Below are 22,490 nucleotides of genomic sequence, written 5' to 3'. Positions count from 1 at the left end.
CTTATGGATCCGCATTAATCCCAGCCGTTGGATCTGGCCGATCAACGGTCCAGATCGCGTCGGCATATCGCAAGTCAGGGAAGACAGTGGCAGCGACATGATGCATCGCCGATATCGCTATCGGCGTATCGCAATGGAGGACTTACCAAAGGGGCTTTATTATTCGCCGACGAGCGATCGCCGATATCGCATCGGTGTATCGCTATCGGCACTTCCAATAGAGCATGGGTCTTTTATGTTTGCGACCCGATGGCGCTATAAGTTATTTTTGATGAATTATTGGGTCCGGGGTGATTTCGCTATCGGCATTTTCTATTGGTCGGGGCCTTTACATATGACATGCCTCCGATCCGATGAGCTGGACCTGACGGCCATACTGCGCTCCATTTCATAATTTTTCAAATCCGCGCCCTTCGTATTTTCATTGTTTTTTATGTATTTCTTTGTATAAAGAAAATATAAAGGAGGCCTTGGGCAGGTGCTGATTGCGATGGAGTTCAAACCCGATGGGGTTCAGAAACAAAATATATATATGATTCAAATCCGCCAAAGTCGTTTTTCATGATTTTGCAGCAGTTTTGTGTGTATTTTCAAATATAAAGAAACAAAGGATTGGCCTGTTTAAATATGCATTACGCCCCGAAAGGCAGACCCGATAGATGATTGAACCATGCTTGAACCTTTTAAAAGTTAAAGTTGAAACAGTAATGGGTGGGAATGAACAGTGTAGCAGCGTTTCACTGTTTTAAAGCCAAACAGTCATGATTGAGCCATTTTAATGATTCAGCAGCTGCCATTAATCAAAAGTATGGCCGACGAGGAAGCAGGACGCCAGAGTTGTATCAGCAGCCCCATTTCTGAATGTAAATGTGGTTGGTGGCCATTTATGGGCTCCTCCACGCATAGCTAATTGAGAGATTGTGTAATGAGAGACCATATATTCTGAAAAACAGATGTAATGGATTGATGAGTGTTAGATGAAGAGAACACTGTTGTAAGGTTCAACTTCTGGAGACTGTAACTACTTTGTAACCTGCAGCGTTTGGTCTTCATTTCCAGCTAATACAAGCTTCTTTTGTTGTTTATTGCTCACTTTCCACTTCTCTTTCTTGTTCCAGGCTATGCTTGTTTGCATTTGTTCTATTGCTGTGAATGTTTAGCATCAGAGGGGCTGTCATCCCACCTCTGTGTTAGGATTTAGCATGTATCATAGAACATGTGCAGGTTTTTGTTGTTTAATGCATAGAGAGCTGTCATCCTGTCTGTGCATTAGAAACTAGATTTACAGACCTCTTAACTGGTTGCAGCCGGCCATCACAGGGTCCTGTGCATCTGCTGGTGTGGTCAGTCTTCTCCATTATCACCTTATCCTCAAACTGAGTAATTGGTGTTTAAAAGCCTTGTAGTCTGGGGGTGTTCACCCATGTCTGGGGTCAATCATAGTAGAAGTGGTTATCTAGCTTGAATATGCAGCATTTGTTTCATTCATCCACCATTTATCCAACTATTTTGTTGAATTTGTAATGTTCCCGAGCATCACCGATATGCAACCTAGGTGAGTTTCTTGGGGTGATAACAGAATCCATGAAAAATGATCAAGCACTATTAATACCAACATCTAAACAATTCATCTCTAAAAAACTTACACTTCATATCACAAGGAAACAGTAGGCCTTGATCTTAGGCATTTATTTTTCACCCGGGTGAAAGAACATGGAGCATTTGGGTTCATTTCCTCTCCTCTAATAAAGTCTCCAATTCTATTTGAAGGGATTTTTGCAATCCGATCAATATCTATGTGTTTTCCATGTACTTCAGACCAATTTAAATCCTTCCTAGAAAAGATGATATTTTCTTTAGGGTCTTGCATCGGAAGGGAAATGATTGTTTCCCATTTGACTTGCTTTACCATTTTGTGACCGAAAGAGTTGATGCAACGGTAACCCAGAAATGTGATGCAACAGGGACCCAGCGAATTGCCACGATGGTGACTTAGCGAGTTGCCACAACTGTAAACCAACAAGTTGATGCAATGGTAAACCAACGATATACCACAATGGTCAACCAATGAGTTGTCGCAACGTTCAAATAGCATGTTGCCACAATACTTAACTAGCGAGTTGTCTCAACGGCTAACCAGCAAGTTTCCAAAAGGGTTAACAAGCGATTTTCCACAACAATTAACCAACGAGTTGTTACAACGGTTAACCATCAAGTTGCCGCAATGGTTAACCAGTGATTTTCTGCACTAGTCAACCACCGATTTACTGCAACAAAAAACCAACAAGTTGCCACAGTGGTGAAACAGTTTGTTGTTGCAACAGTGAACCAGTGGATTTTTTGCAATCAAGTTTGGTGCTCTCCTAACCCTTGAAAAGCAACAACCAGTTGTGTGCTCTCCTATTTCTACTAGGGAATTGGTCAAACAATACAATATTGTCTACATAAATAAAGAAAGCAACCCAGAACAACATTTCCTTTATATAATAGTTTGCATAAATTATATAATAGTCTGCTAATAATATAATAGTCTGTTAATAAATTATATAATAGTATAAGCACAAAGATATATATACTGAGATTTATTTGCGGAATCTAAATTTGTAATGTTGAGGATGAAGGGTTTTACAAATTGGGTTTTAGTAATGTGGAGAATGAAGAATTTTACAAACTGGGAATTAGTGATGTGGAGGATGAAGGGTTTTACAAATTGGGTTTTAGTAATGTGGAGGATGAAGGGTTTTACAAATTGGGTTTTAGTAATGTGGAGGATGAAGGGTTTTACAAATTGGGTTTTAGTAATGTGGAGGATGAAGGGTTTTACAAATTGGGAATTAGTGATGTGGAGAATGAAGGGTTTTGCAAATTAGGAATTAGTGATGTGGAGGTTGAAGGCTTTTACAAAATGGGAATTAGTGATGTGGAGTATGAAGTCTTTTACAAATTGGGTTTTAGTAATGTGGAGAACGAAGGGTTTTACAAATTGGAAATTAGTGATGTGGAGGATGAAGGGTTCTACAAATTGGGTTTTAGTAATGTGGAGGATGAAGGGTTTTACAAATTGGGAATTAGTAATGTGGACGATGAAGGTTTTTACAAAGTGGGTCTTAATAATGTGAAGGATGAAGGGTTTTGACATGCAAAAAAAACAACATTATGCTAATAGTTGGACCTAGAATCTGCGTAGGTAGGAAAAGAAAGGAACTATAGGTTTATGAGTCTACTTCCACTTTAACTCTACTAAATAAATTTAGAGATAAATAGAAATTTTATATTTTGAAATTATAATATGAGCGACGCCGAACGGAGCTTTGCTGCTCGTGTCTCGGGTACAAAGTAAATGTTTTTCGCTATTTTGGCATGTTCCTTACAAAATCGATACAAAATTCGGGCTGAACATTGGAGCGATTTTTGTAATCAAATCAATGAAAACACTGTGTTGAATCTCTATTTTCTCTGTCTGAGGGTGCAAGGGTTTCAAAATGATTAGGGAGCGAATGGAATATAGAATGTCGAAGGCGGGAAAGGAAAGGGAGGCTCACCATTAATTTGTTTCAGCATGTGTGGCTGCGTGAGCTAGGCGAGCCGTCCTGTCATAGTCGATGAGTCAGCAAACAGAACTCCACGAACGGTGACGACAACATTGATGTGGATGGAGACCGTGATAGAGAGGGTGAGAAGCAGAAGTTTTAGTTTGGAGACAAAAGGGATCCAAGGGTCCTTACTAGCGGTGAGCGGGCGCGAAACACGAAGGGTGTTTCGTCAACCCGTTTGCTTACTCCGTTCTTAATTCCACTCATTGCCCAACATTTATATGTATTTGAAATCATTAGCTCCCGACGATATCTTAATCGTCTCCACCTCTACTAAAAAAAACTACAATACACCTACATAGTGCCCAATCGTTATTTTAACCACTGCTACCATAGAGCCTCTTGTGTCCCACCAAACATGGAGAAATCCTCCCCGCAGAAGCATGACCATTCCCATGCTCGAGAAGCTAAATATTGCGGGAAAATGTGTTGCCAATTTAAGGGAATCTGATTGCGACAATGGGGAAGTTGGGTAGCAGAAATTTGAATTCCCAAATACTGAGTGAAGTTATGGCTAGGCTCATACATGAGTGTCCAACAGGCTGCCTACGCATACGACGCCGAAGTGTATTGTCTAAGAGGGCCTACCACCAAATTCAATTTCCCCAATTCTGTTCCCAACGTTCCGCTTGCGTCTACTCTTTCCTGCCGACAGATTCAACTCGTCACCGCCAAATATGTATTGAATCAACTCCCTTCAAGTTATCCCTCTCTGCAGAATTTTAATAATAACTCTACGGAGGAGGTTGCATCGTCATCAAGACTGGATCCGATATCAAAAATGAAGTTGTCGAACGATAGTCATCAAATATCAGAGGAAGGGGAGTTGGATTTGTGGGAAAGTATGTTTGAGTTATGTAGAATTTTGTAGAATTTTTCCTACAAATCAGCTAGCTTTGGTATCATGTAGAACTTTTTCTACAAATCAGCTAGCTATGATACCATGTAGAAATTTCCCACCTGTAGATCAACCTGGTAATGCAATGTACTAAAGCAAAACACTTGATCTACTTCTACAAAAAATTTAGCAGAAGCTGAATCAACCATGAGCAACATCAATAAGAACACATATAACTGATAAGAAGGAATCAATCACACATAACACAGAAGAATTTACCCGGGGAAAGCTCTTGCCTAAAACCCCATCTCTGTATTATCATACAAGTGGAAATATAGTCCGGATTACACAAAGCCTTAGCTTGGAAGTTATCTAGCTCTCAGTAAAATCCCTCTGCTACTCATAGACAGTCAAAGGCTTCTCACAAACCTTCTCCTCTGCCCTCCAAGCCTCCTATTTCCTTGTGTAGTTTTCCTTGGGGTCCAGTGCTGCCACCTGTGTGAATTGGCCTCTTCACACACTCACTAACCTCTGATCTAACTGCACAAACCTGAAGGAGATAAATCCTCATCATGGATGAGCTTCCTTTAGAGGAAAAATATTCATCCAACTGATAGTACATTGTCCCTTCTCTGATCTCAACTAGGTCTCTGTCTGAACTGACATGCATGAGTTATCCATGAGATAATACTCAGTTATCTGATAATAACAGTTTTCACATGCATGCAAGCATCAACAAACTGTATCTCATTAATTTAACAACTTGTTAAATTAATCTAATTGAACTTGACTAAGTTAAACTAAGTCAACTGATCCTCTCAATATAGAAATCATCCTTAATTCCTCAATTAGTGGAGCAAATCAAGGACACATTCCCCAATTAGTGGAGAAATTATTGCATGTTCTCACAAAGACTTCAAGTTTGATTTTCCTTAACTAATTAACTCATGGAGAATTAATTAATTAATATTCAAACTGCTAGTAAGACCAAATTTGAATTTTACTTCCTATTTTAGACCAGGGACTGTCTAAAAATAGGAATCCAACTTGAACTGCTAAAAATAGAACTTCTATTTTTAGCACTTCCATTTTTCATTCCCTGTTGCCCAATCCAGCACTGATGCCCAAACTACTATTTTTAGCAGTGCTATTTTTAGCACTTCTATTTTTAGCAATTTCTTGTTGCCAATTTTCAACACTCCCTCTCAACAAGAAAGGCTTCCTCTCGAACCTGATCCTGTACCTCTGGAATGTTCTGCATGCAACACATCTACCAAGTGTGGTTGCTCCAGCAACTCTCAGAACAAAAAAAATCCCAACTGACCACTCTGTTGGGCTAGAAACATACTCTGATGCTAAAGCTCTACCTGCTGCTGACAAGTGCTCCCTCTCTGACCTCTGCGCTACTGCAACATCTCCATGCATCTCGCACTGTTGCACCCTTCTCTATGCTACCCTGCACAGTGCAACACACTTGTGCCTCTCGCATTGTTGCAGCCTGCATGCTCTGTGCTGTCCTGGGATTCCTGCACTATAGCTCTCTCTGCCGCTCCATCCGCATCTGACTCTACCCAATCAGCTAGTCCTGCTACTCCTCATCGGGGCTCCTATAGCAAAGTCGAATCAAAGAGGTTGGGTACCTCAAGGATCCTGCCCCCTCCTCCTTGGGACAATCACTCCATATCACCCCACCTCCTACCTGGAGGTATGGCTACATTTGATCCCTCTGCCCACCTGGCTCGAAGTTTCCCCCTATTGGAGGTCTCTACATGAGTAGATGTCTCTACTCGATCTCCTCTCAGATTCTCTAGTTGTGGCTGCTCCACAACCTCCTGAAGCTGTTGCACCAATCGTGGCTCCTCCACAATTGTCTGAGACTTCTTCTGGCGCTGCATGTTGAGAGGTAATTTACTCTCCCTCTCAACCACCAAGTATCTAACCTTTTTCCTGCTCCTCAAGGCTTTGCATGCATCTTGTACCTCAAGTGCATACAGGTTCTTGGCTAGCACACCAATCTATTTCCATTTTCCCGCCGTCACGAAATTTTCTAGAAAAAGAGCTGATTTTAAATCAGCGGTATCTCTCTCATCCGAACTCTGATTCAGCCGAATTTTTTTTATTTTATTTTGGGTATTTTTCCGCAAGGAATCCAAATATGCTATTTATTTATGAAAATTTTGTACAGAAATTATCAGATCTACTCTGCAAACTCTCAGCCCAAAACTCAAAACTTTGAAATCTCCTATCAGTATATTGTTCTCTCCTTGATCACCTGTGCTCTGATACCATGTAGAATTTTGTAGATTTTTTCTTACAAATCAGCTAGCTTTGATACCATGTAGAACCTTTTCTACAACTCAACTAGCTCTGATACCATGTAGAAATTTCCCCCCTGTAGATCAACCTGGTAATGCAATGTACTAAAGCAAAACACTTGATCTACTTCTACAAACAATTTAGTGGAAGCTTAATCAACCATGAGCAACATCAATAAGAACACATATAACTGATAAGAAGGAATCGATCACACATAACACAGAAGAATTTTCCCGGGGAAAGCACCTGCCTAAACCCCCATCTCTGTATTATCATACAAGTGGAAATATAGTCCGGATTACACAAAGCCTTAGCTCAGAAGCTATCCATCTCTCAGTACAATACCTCTGTTGCTCCTAGACAGTCAAAGGCTTCTCACAAATCTTCTCCTCTGCCCTCCAAGCCTCCTATTTCCTTGTGCAGTTTTCCTTGCGGTCCAGTGCTGCCACTTGTGTGAATTGGCCTCTTCACACACTCACTAACCTCTGATCTAACTGTACAAACCTGAAGGAGATAAATCCTCATCATGGATGAGCTTCCTTTATAGGACAAATATTCATCCAACTGATAGTACACTGTCCCTTCTCTGATCTTAACTGGGTCTTTGTCTGAACTGACATGCATGAGTTATCGATGAGTTAATACTCAGTTATCTGAAAATAACAGTTGTCACATGCATGCAAGCATCAACAAATTGTATCTCATTAATTTAACAAATTGTTAAATTAATCTAACTGAACTTGACTAATTTAAACTAAGTCAACTGATCCTCTCAATATAGAACTCATCCTTAATTCCTCAATCAGTGGAGCAAATCAAGGACACATTCCCGAATCAGTGAAGAAATTATTGCATGTTCTCACAAAGACTTCAAGTTTGATTTTCCTTAAATAATTAACTCATGGAGAACTAATTAATTAATATTCAAACTGCTGGTAAGACCAAATTTGAATTTTACTTCCTATTTTAGACCGGGGACTGTCTAAAAATAGGAATCCAACTTGAACTGCTAAAAATAGAGCTTCTATTTTTAGCACTTCCATTTTTCATTCCCTGTTGCCCAATCCAGCACTAATGCCCAAAGTGTTATTTTTAGCAGTGCTATTTTTAGCACTTCTATTTTTAGCAATTTCTTGTTGCCAATTTTCAACAAGTTATCAGGCAACAATTATGAAGGGCTCGTGAGCCTGAATTTGGAGAGAATTCCATCAATTGAGGAGGTTTTGACTTTGGAACTTGTTCGAAGTACAGGGTAGTAGTCTGAGCAGGAGAAAGAAGAGCACATGAACATTTTCATAAACCCTAGAGCATTACAGAATTTTTGAATAATTGCTTACAGGAATGTGTATTATCTAGAATACTAGCATTCTGAAATAATAACTACTGCCTCGTGGGCTGCTGCTGCGTGGGGCAAGTTTCGAACTGGCGACATCTTTATTCAGGGCCCAACCGAATTTGGCTCGGAACTGAGATGATGACTAATCACAAGAATCAGAACTAATGGATAGGGATGGACAAAGATAGCTTCAATGTAAAAATAAATGTTGTTTATCGAGGCTACAAATTTGCTCGAAAATTTATTTTCACTGCAATCTAGCAATTTTATTTTTCAAAAAATCTGACCGGGGCACCCAAAATCATAAAGCTTGGCAGTTGTAACCAAGATTTCCCAAAATTTTGTTGGATTTTAGCAAAAATAAAACTATAATTTCCACTATTTTCTAAATGAATTTGTAGCCTCTTTATACTACTCTTAAGAAAACATCGAAATTCTGAGTCGATTCTAGTTTACAGTATTTTGGATATACATTTATTTCGACTCTCGATACTGGCTTGTTTGTCTGCACCGATCTCATGGTAGAGGATATTGTTTTAATTTATTCATTCATTTTTCCATTAAATAAAATTGAAATTGGTTGAGATAATTTACACATATTATTTTTATTATTTAAAATATAAAATAATAAAAAATAACCCAGAAGCTCCACATCATCTTACTCATCCAGATCACCAGTATGAACCCACATCATCTTTTTGAAATTTCCCATGAATTCTATATATACATACATACATCTCTCATATTTTCTCTATAGCATTTTTACACAATATTTTATGCTTGGCTTCCTTAGCTAAATTTGACCCTTGTACCAACCAATTTTGATGCCATGGTATCAATCAGTCTCTACATTTCATCTAGAGTTGGGGATTTTTCAATTTTCTGTTAAAGTAATACTTCAAGATTTTGTACATTACTAGGATTAGTTAGTCTTTCAGTTTTTTCCCGTATGGATAAGTTATTCAAACATAATTGTCTCCCTCTATTTTTCATTTGTATAAATTTCATGTGTTTCAATTTTGTCCAGAGTTTATTCTAGGCATGCCTGATAGTGGTATCGGAGCGAGGTGTTGTAGAGCGCAACAAAGGAGGTAATCCATTTTATCCATTGTTTTGAAGGAGAGCATGCCTGGTTCAAACTCCATTATCACAATGGAAGTGTGTGTGATCGAAACCACTAGAGTCTAGTGGAGATGCTATGGACATGTGTGATTAAACCGTGTGTCGAGAATTCCTGGCAGATTTGATGTGGAAATAGTGTACCAAGAGTTCCTCGAGAATCCATTGTGGTCGCATCAGAGGCTCAACCCCATTGTAGTGTCATGAAACTTATAAAGATTGTTCCTCTATAATTACGTGGCTCGGGGTTTTAATCTTTTTGATTGCTTCATAGCTTGAACTTAGGGCTTCTTTTTGAAGGGTTGGATGTGTTGATCAATCACATTTGACCAAAGGTGGGTCCTATCATTTGTAAATCACATTCAAAATGGAGAGCATACAGGTTGAATTGTTTGGATGAAATTTTGTATCCTCTGACATTTATGTTAAACTGTTAAACTTCTATTCTAAATTGAATAGTTTTCTCTTTGGTAACCACGATGGTTCCTCATAATTAGTCACTTATCTATCCCGAAGACAACGTAATAGAGTACGACATAAAGTGAATAAGGAAATTAGGCATTCAAAACTGTGTTTTATTTTGCAAATCCCAATTTTTGTGTTGGTTGTCAGGCTTACTTTTTATTGCATTACAAATTCTACTGATAGAGTTGTTTTCAAGTGATCTAAGCAAATATATATATATATATATATATATAATTGATTCTATCTGGAGAAAATTTAGTGTTTTTGTTTTGACTATCAGTTTTATTTACAAACATAAATTATCTAGTATCATTAGTTGGTGTTGTCCTTAGTGGAAAGGAAAAATATCAATAATTGTTCATAAAAGTAAAAAATACACTTGTTTTTAATGATTTGTGGGAAGGAATTTGTGAAGGAAAGGGAGGTAATGCACCGAAGCAACTTGAAGAGGAAAAACAACTAGCAATTTGGCAGAGCAAGGATAAAAAGGCTTACGCGTTGATTTCAGCTTCAGTGACAGAAGAGGTAAGCAAATATATTATTCAAATTAAATCAACATATGAAGCATTAGAAAAATTGAAAGAACTTTATGATTCACATTAAGAATTGGAGATCATTCAATTACTATTGAAGTTGTTTAATCTGGAGATGAAATATAATGATCCTTTGAAACTGGCTTCTAAAATTAAAGCTATCAATCATGAAATTGAATCTACTGGTGTTAAGGTTGATTTACAACTTACTGCCTTTATAAAATATCTCTACCCTGGTTATTCACACTACTTGGAATCTCTCCAAGCTAGTGGACAATTAAAAGAGTTAGACTTTGACAAATTAGTAGGAAAAATTGTAGAAAGAGAGAAGGGTTTTGGCAGGAAAGAACCCCTACCCAATTCTAATGTTGAAACTTTATGTCTTGCTCAAAAATATCAAGAAGAACTAGCTAGAAATAATAAGGGTTGAAGAGGTCAGGGTAGGAGAAATTATAGAGGCAGGGAGGGGGGAAATAATCAGGGATACATGCAACAAAATGATAGACAACAAAGGAATTTTAGTGATAAACCAACTACCAAATGTTTTATATGTGGAAAAATTGGTCATACTGCTGTTAATTGTAGAATTTCTTGGGAGAAACTCAATGAAAGGAGAGAACAAATGAATGAAAAGAAAGACCAACCACCTCCAGATAAAGGAAAATCATTTGAGAATATACATTATGTTGTTGCACATTGTAATTTCAATATCATTGATGTCTTTAGCACTTCATTTTCATCATGGCATGACAGTTGGATCTTAGACACATGTGCCACTTGATATCTGACTTTAGGAGAGAATTGTTTGAAGAATTTAGTGTTAACATTGATGGAGTAGTCTATTTTGTTGATAAATCTCAAATTAAACTATCAGGGATCAGATGTATTCGATTACAGATGTCAAGACTTGCAAATTATATTCTAAATGATGTTCTTTACATTCCACATTTTCAAAGCAATTTATTGTCTCTTATACATATAAGAGAACAAGGACATTCAATAGACATAATTGATGGAAAAGTGGAGATTCGAAGAGTAGCTGATAATGGGACTGTTATGACTGGTGTAGAAGAATACAAACTCTTAAAATTGAAAGGTATGTCTTCCATTACATTGAATACTACTCATTCGGTCCAACGAAATGATACTTTGTCTTCATGTTTATTATTGCATGCTCGTTTTGGTCATATCAATTATGATTGTATAAGAATTATGACACAACAAGGAATTAATGGGCTTCCAACAATTCCAAGAAACCTTACTCCATGTAATGCTTGTATTTTGGGGAAGCACGGTAAAAAACCTTTTCAAAGTTCTACCTCTAGAGCTTCAAGAAAATTAAGTCTCATACATTTAGATTTATGTGGACCTATGCATGTTGCAATTGCTAAAGGTAATAAATATATGCTAACATTTATTGATGATTATTCGGGGATGCAATGGGTTTATCTTCTAAAAGAAAAATCACAAGTTTTTTATGTGTTTAAGAAATTTCATGTCTTGATGCAAATGAAACTCAACTTAATATAGCACTTTAAGAATTGATAATGGTGCTGAGTATACTTCACACTCTTTTGAAAATTATTTCAAGAAAATGGCATCAAACACCAAACAACAATTCCTTATAATCCACAACAAAATGGTGTTGTAGAATGAATGAATAGAACATTGTTTAATATGGTTAGATCAATTAAGTTATTTAAGAATGTAAAGTTGATGTCATGGGGAGAAGCAGTGGTTTGTGCTACTTATATTAGAAATCTTTGTCCCTCTTCTGTCATCAACAATAAAACTCCATATGAGATGTGGTATAATCGTCTTCCTATTGTTCAACATTTCACAGTATTGATTCTCAATGTTATTCTTTGATTCCTAAACAAAAAAGAAATAAGTTAAGTGGAAGAAGCAGAAAATGTATATTTTTGGGATATTCCAATACTTCTAGGGCATACAGGCTATATGATGAAGAAAATAAGAAGTTTATTTTATCAAGAGATGTAGTTTTTCTTGAATTAGATAAAGATACATCCACTATTGATGGACAACTCAACCATTTAGAAATGTTTATGTCCAAGAAGTTTTATTATGAATCTGATAATAATCTTCCACCTCCTGAAGGGGGGAATTCCCATTCTAGATCAATATATGGATTTTCCTTCAAAATATTTGCCTCTTAATGATGATAATAGTTGTGCTGAAGAAAAGTGGGATGATCGAAGTGTTTCTGCAGGGAAAAAAATTTCTTGTGTCCCGGAAGATTCTACTCCACAAGATGAGCAACCACCTCCACAAGTTGAGAAACCACTTCGAAGATCAACTCATATCAGAACAATTCCAAAAAAATATGGTGATTTTGAAACATGAAGTTCCTCGGGTAACTACTCTCATGATTTTGAATATAATTTCTCTATTGATAATGCGCCTACTTGTTTTGAAGAAGATGTCAGTTGTAATGAATGGAAAAAATGAAATGCAAAGGGAATATGATGCACTCATTAAAAACGATACTCGGAGGTTGGTGGATCCTCCTAATGGAATTAAACCCATTGGTTGCAAGTGGGTTTATAAAATGAAGTATAAAGTTTATGGTTAACTTTATAAGCACAAGGCAAGGCTTGTAGCAAAGGGGTATGCATAAAAAGATGGTGTTGACTATATAGAGAGATTTTCTCCTACAGCTAAATGGGGCACTATTAGAACCTTATTTTCTAATGTGACACAAAAAGGATGGAAAATTCATCATATGGACGTTAAAACAACATTCCTAAACGGAGATTTGAAGGAAGATGTTTACATGTTTCAACCAGAGGGTTTTTCTGTTAAAGGTAAGGAACACAAGGTATGAAAATTGGTGAATTCCTTATATGGTTTGAAACAAGCACTTCATGCATGGTATGAAAAACTAATCGAGCATCTTCTTAAGTTGAATTATAATAATTTTGACCTAGATTATGTAACTCTTTTTGTTAAGGAATTTGGAAAATCAGTTGTATATCTGGCTGTCTATGTTGATGATTTGATGATTACAAGGAACAATGATGACTATATATCTTCTGTTAAGAAGGAACTACAAAAGGTTTTTGATATGACAAATTTGGGTTTACTTCATTATTATCTAGGGATTGAAGTTGATAAAAAACCTCAACATATTTTTATCTCTCAAAGGAAATATGTTGAAATTTCATTTAATAGATATGGAATGACGGATTGTAATCTTGTTTCTACTCCAATGGAACAAAATATAAAACTCATTTCAAATGAAGGAAATCCATTCGAAAATCCAATAAAGTATAGGCAACTTGTTGGAAGTTTGATTTATCTTTCGACTACTCGTCTAGACATAAATTTTGATGTAGGGATACTTTCCATATTTATGCATCAACCTTTTGAGGGTCAATGAGTAGAAACAAAAATAGTGCTCAAATATCTTACAAAGACTCTAACATATGGCATCAAATATTCAAAAGTTTCAGACTCCCACCTCACTGGTTATTCAAATGTTGATTTGATGGTGATAAAAAGAATGGAGTGTCTACTTCTGGTTATTTGATGACATTTGGATAAAAAACTATCACTTGGATATCATGAAATAAATCTATCCCTGTTGATTATACCATTGAAGCCAAATATGTTGCACAACTCAAGCTACAAAAGAAATCATTTGAATTTGAAAAATACTTCAAGACTTGTAGGAGAAAAAAAATACTTCAACACCTCTTCTGATTGATAATACTTTTGCAGTTCAATTGGCTAAGAATCCTAAATTTCATGATAGAACCAAGCATATCAACACTAAATATCATTTGATTCGACATCATGTAGAGACCAAAACAATTCTTCTGAAACATTGTCCTACTTTAGACCAAATTGCGGATATTTTTACCAAAACATTGGGACGTAAAAAGTTTGAAAAGTTTAGAGCTTTACTTGGCATGTCAAATATCACTTTGGATTAAGAGGGGAAATGTTAAACCAATAATTTGGGATTTTGTACATTATTAGGATTAGTTAGTCTTTCAGTTTTTTCCCATACAGAGAAGTTATTCAGACATAACTATCTCCCTTTGTTTTTCATTTGTATAAATTTCATGTGTTTGATCAATAAGATACATCATTCATTTCTGTGGATTTTATTTCAGGCACGTCTGACATTTTCAAGGTGTGCACCAATTCTTACTTATACTAAACATACAATTTCTTTACTTTCCTTATGATTCTTTGACACTAGCATAATAATTCTATTTTTACGCCACCTAGCCAATTTTGAATCCCTGGATTTCATAGATATAATTACTATATGATTTTCCACATTGACATTTTATCAAACATATGATCTGTAACTTGTAACTTGTAATCCTTTTCTTTTGAAAGTTATGCTTTTGGCCCATAAAACCCCAATGTTGTAAACCCATGGCTTTGGTTTAAGACCCAAATAATCATAGTGTTGTAAATTTGCTCTAACACCATTTTGTAATGTACCCAACCATCGATGTATACCACTGGGATAGGGGATACTTTAGAATTTAATCTATCTCATTCAATTCTTTGCTCCGATATCTTTTTGTCTCATGCCCAACTTGCTAGCTAGGATAAGATTCACATTACATAGCTATGTTACCATAGTTTTCTTCACTGTTATATTATGTTGAAGCAACATAATAATGTAGGCTATGTATACAACATAACAAAAATTGATTCACATGGCTTTAATCCAACATGTACATAAATAAAATATAAACACTTATCTACTTCAAATAAATCACCAATTCGTTGCAAATGAAGGATGTTCCACCCAACCATCAGATTTGTTGCACATAATCTTTCTATAATAGGGTACGCGCTAGTTAAGGCTATGAGTCCATAAGGACAAACTCTTCCCATGGTTTGATTTGATCCTCTCACACATCCCAATTTCCCAACTAGCATAGACTATTAACCCTTACAATTATCTCAATTCTACTAGCTCTCTTTCCCCTTCAACGTACACAACGCAAGGAATGGGATCCCATTCTTTACATTATGATCCCTTAGGCTATCCTATTTATCTTTACGGCTCTACCATATATTGGATAGGAAATCTCCGTACTAGGAATTACAAAGATTCTCGGTTATCACAACTCTTCTCAATGACAACAATTTCCTTCACAAAGGGTCACAATTCTCAACAAAGGTTCCTTTTCTCATAATTTCCTTATAATCATGGTAACTTAGTTCTCATATAAGGCATCCCTTAGAATGATTGGAAAAAATACCATAAAATAACCAAAACTCATGAATTATAATTGCATGTTCACAATTGACCATGTGGCTCCCTAGGAAGTGCATGTATCTCACTTCCCCCACTATTTTTGAGGTTATCATGACTTAGGATAACATAAGTAAAAGACTTTAGGCTAGGAATAAAATAATATTATTTGGTTTTGGCCCCTTTGAGCACCTTAAGACCCTTTTATTTCCTCTTTGGTAGAATCATATGTCTTTTCTCCTTATTCGTCCATATCATGTGATGTGTTTTATTAGTATTTAATGTACATTTACATATTTCATTGTTTGACTCTTGGCCTTTCATCATATATATCCATTTTTGGGATCCAACTAGGGGAATTACACAAAGCTTTCAATGGAAATGCATTATCAACCACCTCCCGTCATAATTCATATTGCAGGAGGGATTATGGAAAGGAAATTACATCAATTTGAAATTTGAAGTGCAAAGGATGTAGGTGTTTGAGTTAGAATTCTAGGATTTTCATTTGTTCGAAATTTTCCTTATGCTTTTAAATTAATTGAGGTACCAGTTATTAAGCTCTATTTAAAAGGAATTGGTGTGTGGGAAAAGGTCGTTGGGTTGGTTATATATATTCTATGTGGTTCACGAACTCCGAAAATCGATAACCACTACATCCACAAAATATTTGTACCACGCAAATCCACTACGCAAATCCAATTGGTCCCCTCGAAAGGGACCACTTGCGTATAACCAACTGAACTAACCCTCAAAGGTTATATAGATATATATAGTTGAATACTTAACAAATTATATATTTATAAATATTGGATACAAATTCCTATACATAAAGTTATTAAAAATAACATTTACTTATTTTACATGTAAGTGTGGCTAGCTAAGTTTAATTAGGATGATTAGGAGAAATGTTATTATTTTCTCATCCAAATTTAATTCCTATATATAACAATGGAATTTATAATGAATATTCTTATCATTTATTATCTAAACATTTTCTTAGAAAAAAACACACACATATATAAAAATAAATAAATACACATTTAATGTAAACCTCTTCCATATATATATAAATATATAAAATTATAAATAATCATTTAATTTAAATCTTTTATTTATAAATTTATTAAAAATATAAAATTAAAAACCAAAGTATATAGGTTGAAAAATGACAAAAACTACCATTCATATATAATCTTAATCCTGGAAAGTTATTAAAAAATATTATATATATATATAACAGATTACATTATATAAACAAACAATTTAAAAAATCCTTTAAATTGACAATTACGAATGTCTTTAAATATTTAATATGTTTTCTATTATTAAACTTTAATACATATCTGCACAAAGTTATTAGGAATATTAAATTCAGCTTAAATTTCATTACAAAATTCAGCTTACGTCATTAAACCAAAAATTCAGCTTACGTCATTTCAGTAGGTAGATCTCACTGGATTCCTACGGATCTTGCACATGTTTAATCCCAAATCTTTTTACATCAATTGTCACCCGATCCGTAGGCCCAACGCTGAAAACCATTCGCAAACGAGTAAAGACCACTCTATTCACGTTTTCCAAATTGGACCATCCAGAGCAAACTTTTTAATTTTCACAAAATATTATTCGTAGTATTCACATATCAAAGGTTGAAATTTATTTCAAAAATAATTATGCTTTCTCTATCTTTTTTAATTAAAATGAATTAATTAAAAAATGCTATATGAGCATGAATGGTGGATTCTTGGTCATGTATTATTAGGGAACCATAAAATTGTTATAAAACATATTTATAGGTTAATAATTTCTATCATAAAGTGAACATGTAAAATATCTATGGTTAAGAATCTTGTTATATATATATATATATATATATTTGCCAACCATAATGAACATTTCTTCATTCCACAATGTTCAATGAAAAAATGTTACTAGTCTATTTATAATGTTTCAATTGGCATAAAAAAAATGGTTTCTAAGTTTACTCATGCTAAAATGCCTTGTCCCATTGTTTCAAAATAGGTATAAGAAACTCAAGAAATATCATAATTCATGACTGCATTCACTAATGAAAAAATGCCTAAAAATTTAAACTAAAATAAGACAATGAAAATGTGATTCCTCTCTAAAAGAATTAAAATTTCATTCCCTTCTGTTGCCTCCTTTTCCATATGAGAAACTTAGTTGACATTGCTTTTCTTTATACACAACATTCCTTTAGGAGTACCTTTTTCCATGGTGGAGGCATTTGAAGTAGTCTTTGCGAAAGGGGGCACAATCTTTGGGATCTCTGCAACGAGAAAAAATTCGCTGAAATCCAACTAGAAGTCGTAGCATCTCCCTTTGGCACCAGTTATGCCCCACTCTAAATAAATTTCTATCTACCTTGTCAGATTGAAATGAGTCCGATATTCTTCCCCTTTATTTGGAAATGAGGTATGGGGTTGTTGTATATCTAGAGAATCTTTGAGGAAAATTGAATTGATCCAAAAACAATTATTTCCTACACAAAAATATCCCTATCTCGAGTTGTGGCATCCATGTCAACATATTTTTTATCGTGTATTTTGCAAACCGAATCAATCGACACTTCCAAGAAGAAACAACTCTCTACATAGGAAACCGTGTCCCTTGATAACTTTGGTTGATGCAGGGACCTAGCATGACCTGAAGTGTCATGTTGGCCATGACAAGGCCATCCTTGGTTATCTTCATGTGCATACATGTTATATGTTATTATCGCTATCTCAGGGATTTGAACCATAACGTTTACAATGAAATGCCATTGGAAACCCCTCTTTTTCACAAATAAGGATTTTCGCTTCATTTCATTTTTTCCTCTTCTATCCTTGGGGCCATATGAACAAGCATAGTTGCATAAAAATGTTTGAAAATTCAATACATATGAATCCATGAAAAATGATCAAGCACTATTAATACCAACATCTAAACAATGCATCTCTAAAAAACTTACACTTCATATCACAAGGAAGCAGTAGGCCTTGAGCTTGGGCATTTATTTTGTACCCGGGTGAAAGAACATGGAGCATTTGGGTTCATTTCCTCTCCTCTAATAAAGTCTCCAATTCTATTTGAAGGGATTTTTGCAATCTGATCAATATCCATGTGTTTTCCATGTACTTCAGACCAATCTAAATCCTTCCTAGAAAAGATGATATTTTCTTTAGGGTCTTGCATCGGAAGGGAAATGATTGTTTCCCATTTGACTTGCTTTACCATTTTGTGACCAAAAGAGTTGATGCAACGGTAACCCAGAAATGTGATGCAACAGGGACCCAACGAATTGCCACGATGGTGACCTAGCGAGTTGCCACAACTGTAAACCAACAAGTTGCTGCAAAATTGAACTAGTGTGTTGCCATAATGGTAAACCAACGATATACCACAATGGTCAACCAATGAGTTGTCGCAACGTTCAAATAGCGTGTTTCCACAACAGTTAACCAGCGAGTTGTCTCAACGGCTAACCAACAAGTTTCCAAAAGGGTTAACAAGCGAGTTTCCGCAATAATTAACTAGCGAGTTTCCGCAACAATTAACTAGCGAGTTGTTACAACGGTTAACCATCAAGTTGCCACAATGGTTAACCAATGATTTTCTGCACTAGTCAACCACCGATTTGCTGCAACAGAAAACCAGCAAGTTGCCACAGCGGTGAAACAGTTTGTTGTTGCAACATTGAACCAGTGGATTTTTTGCAATCAAGTTTGGCGCTCTCCTAACTCTTGAAAAGCAACAACCAGTTGTGTGCTCTCCTATTTCTACTAGGGAATTGGTCAAACAATACAATATTGTCTACATTAAAAAAGAAAGCAACCTAGAACAACATTTCCTTTATATAATAGTTTGCATAAAGTATATAATAGTCTGCTAATAATATAATAGTCTGTTAATAAATTATATAATAATGTAAGCACAGAGATATATATACTGAGATTTATTTGCGGAATCTAAATTTGTAATGTTGAGGATGAAGGGTTTTACAAATTGGGTTGTAGTAATGTGGAGGATGAAGGATTTTACAATTGGGAATTTGTGATGTGGAGGATGAAGGCTTTTACAAATTAGGTTTTAGTAATGTGGAGGATGAAGGGTTTTACAAATTGGGTTTTAGTAATGTGGAGGATGAAGGGTTTTACAAATTGGGTTTTAGTAATTTGGAGGATGAAGGGTTTTACAAATTGGGTTTTAGTGATGTGGAGAATGAAGGGTTTTACAAATTGGGAATTAGTGATGTGGAGGATGAAGGGTTTTACAAATTGGGAATTAGTGATGTGGAGTATGAAGGCTTTTACAAATTGGGTTTTAGTAATGTGGAGAACGAAGGGTTTTACAAATTGGAAATTAGTGATGTGGAGGATGAAGGGTTCTACAAATTGGGTTTTAGTAATGTGGAGGGTGAAGGGTTTTACAAATTGGGAATTAGTAATGTGGAGGATGAAGGTTTTTACAAAGTGGGTCTTAATAATGTGGAGGATGAAGGGTTTTGACATGCAGAAAAAACAACATTGTGCTAATAGCTGGACCTAGAATCCGCTTAAGTAGGAAAATAAAGGAACTATAGGTTTATGAGTCTACTTCCACTTTAACTCTACTAAATAAATTTAGAGATAAATATAAATTTCATATTTTGAAATTATAATATGAGCGACGCCGAACGGAGCTTCGCTGCTTGCGTCCCGGGTACAAAATAAATGTTTTTCACTATTTTGGCATGTTCCTTACAAAATCGATACAAAATTCGGGCTGAACATTGGAGCGATTTTTGTAATCAAATCAATGAAAACACTGTGTTGAATCTCTATTTTCTCTGTCTGAGGGTGCAAGGGTTTCAAAATGATTAGGGAGGGAATGGAATACAGAATGTCGAAGGCGGGAAAGGAAAGGGAGGCTCACCATTAATTTGTTTCAGCATGTGTGGCTGCGTGAGCTAGGCGGGCTGTCTTGTCATAGTCAATGAGTCAGCAAATAGAGCTCCACGAACGGTGACGATAACAGTGATGTGGATGGAGACCATGATAGAGAGGGTGAGAAGGAGAAGTTATAGTTTGGAGACAAAAGGGATCCAAGGGACCTCGCTAGCGGTGAGCGGGTGTGAAACACGAAGGGTGTTTCGTCAACCCGTTAGCTTACTCCTTTCTTAATTCCACTCATTGCCCAACATTTATATGTATTTGAAATCATTAGCTCCCAACAATATCTTAATCGTCTCCACCTCTACTAAAAAAAACTACAATACACCTACATAGTGCCCAATCGTTATTTTAACCCCTGCTACCATAGAGCCTCTTGTGTCCCACCAAACATGGAGAAATCCTCTACGCAGAAGCATGACCATTACCATGCTCAAGAAGCTAAATATTGCGGGAAAATGTGTCGCCAATTTAAGGGAATCCGATTGCGAAAATGGGGAAGTTGGGTAGCAGGAATTTGAATTCCCAAATACTGATTGAAGTTATGGTTGGGCTCATACATGAGTGTCCAACAGGCTGCCTGCGCATACGACACTGCAGTGTATTGTCTAAGAGGGCCTACCACCAAATTCAATTTCCCCAATTTTGTGCCCAACATTCCGCTTGCGTCTACTCTTTCCTGCCGACAGATTCAACTCATCGCCGCCAAGTATGCATTGAATCAACTCCCTTCGAGTTATCCCTCTCTGCAGAATTTTAATAATAACTCTATGGAGGAGGTTGCATCGCCGTCAAGACTGGATCTGGTATCAGAAATGAAGTTGTCGAACGATAGTCATCAAATATCAGAGGAAGGGGAGTTGGATTTGTGGGAAAGTATGTTTGAGTTATGTAGAATTTTGTAGAATTTTTCCTACAAATCAGCTAGCTTTGATATCGTGTAGAACTTTTTCTACAAATCAGCTAGCTATGATACCATGTAGAAATTTCCCACCTGTAGATCAACCTGGTAATGCAATGTACTAAAGCAAAACACTTGATCTACTTCTCCAAAAAATTAGGGAAAGCTGAATCAACCATGAGAAACATCAATAAGAACACATATAACTGATAAGAAGGAATCAATCACACATAACACAGAAGAATTTTCCCAGGGAAAGCACCTGCCTAAAACCCCATCTCTGTATTATCATACAAGTGGAAATATAGTCCGGATTACACAAAGCCTTAGCTCAGAATCTATCCAGCTCTCAGTAAAATCCCTCTGCTGCTCATAGACAGTCAAAGGCTTCTCACAAACCTTCTCCTCTGCCCTCCAAGCCTCCTATTTCCTTGTGCAGTTTTCCTTGCGGTCCAGTGTTGCCACTTGTGTGAATTGGCCTCTTCAAATGCTCACTAACCTCTAATCTAACTGCACAAACCTGAAGGAGATAAATCCTCATCATGGATGAGCTTCCTTTATAGGAAAAATATTCATCCAACTGATAGTACACTATCCCTTCTCTGATCTCAACTAGGTCTTTGTCTGAACTGACATGCATGAGTTATCCATGAGATAATACTGAGTTATCTGAAAATAACAGTTGTCACATGCATGCAAGCATCAACAAACTGTATCTCATTAATTTAACAAATTGTTAAATTAATCTAACTGAACTTGACTAAGTTAAACTAAGTCAACTGATCCTCTCAATATAGAACTCATCCTTAATTCCTCAATCAGTGGAGCAAATCAAGGACACATTCCTGAATCAGTGGAGAAATTATTGCATGTTCTCACAAAGACTTCAAGTTTGATTTTCCTTAAATAATTAACTCATGGAGAATTGATTAATTAATATTCAAACTGATGGTAAGACCAAATTTGAATTTTACTTCCTATTTTAGACCAGGGACTGTCTAAAAATAGGAATCCACTTGAACTGCTAAAAATAGAACTTCTATTTTTAGCACTTCCATTTTTCATTCCCTGTTGCCCAATCCAGCACTGATGCCCAAAGTGTTATTTTTAGCAGTGCTATTTTTAGCACTTCTATTTTTAGCAATTTCTTGTTGCCAATTTTCAACAAGTTATCAGGCAACAATTATGAAGGGCTCGTGAGCCTGAA

Source organism: Pinus tabuliformis, chromosome 4_1, assembly GCF_031772625.1.
Source record: "Pinus tabuliformis cultivar Carrire ecotype Pingquan chromosome 4_1, CPIR1, whole genome shotgun sequence".
NCBI classification, from domain to species: Eukaryota; Viridiplantae; Streptophyta; class Pinopsida; order Pinales; family Pinaceae; genus Pinus; species Pinus tabuliformis.
Note: the sequence above shows the minus strand (reverse complement) of the source record.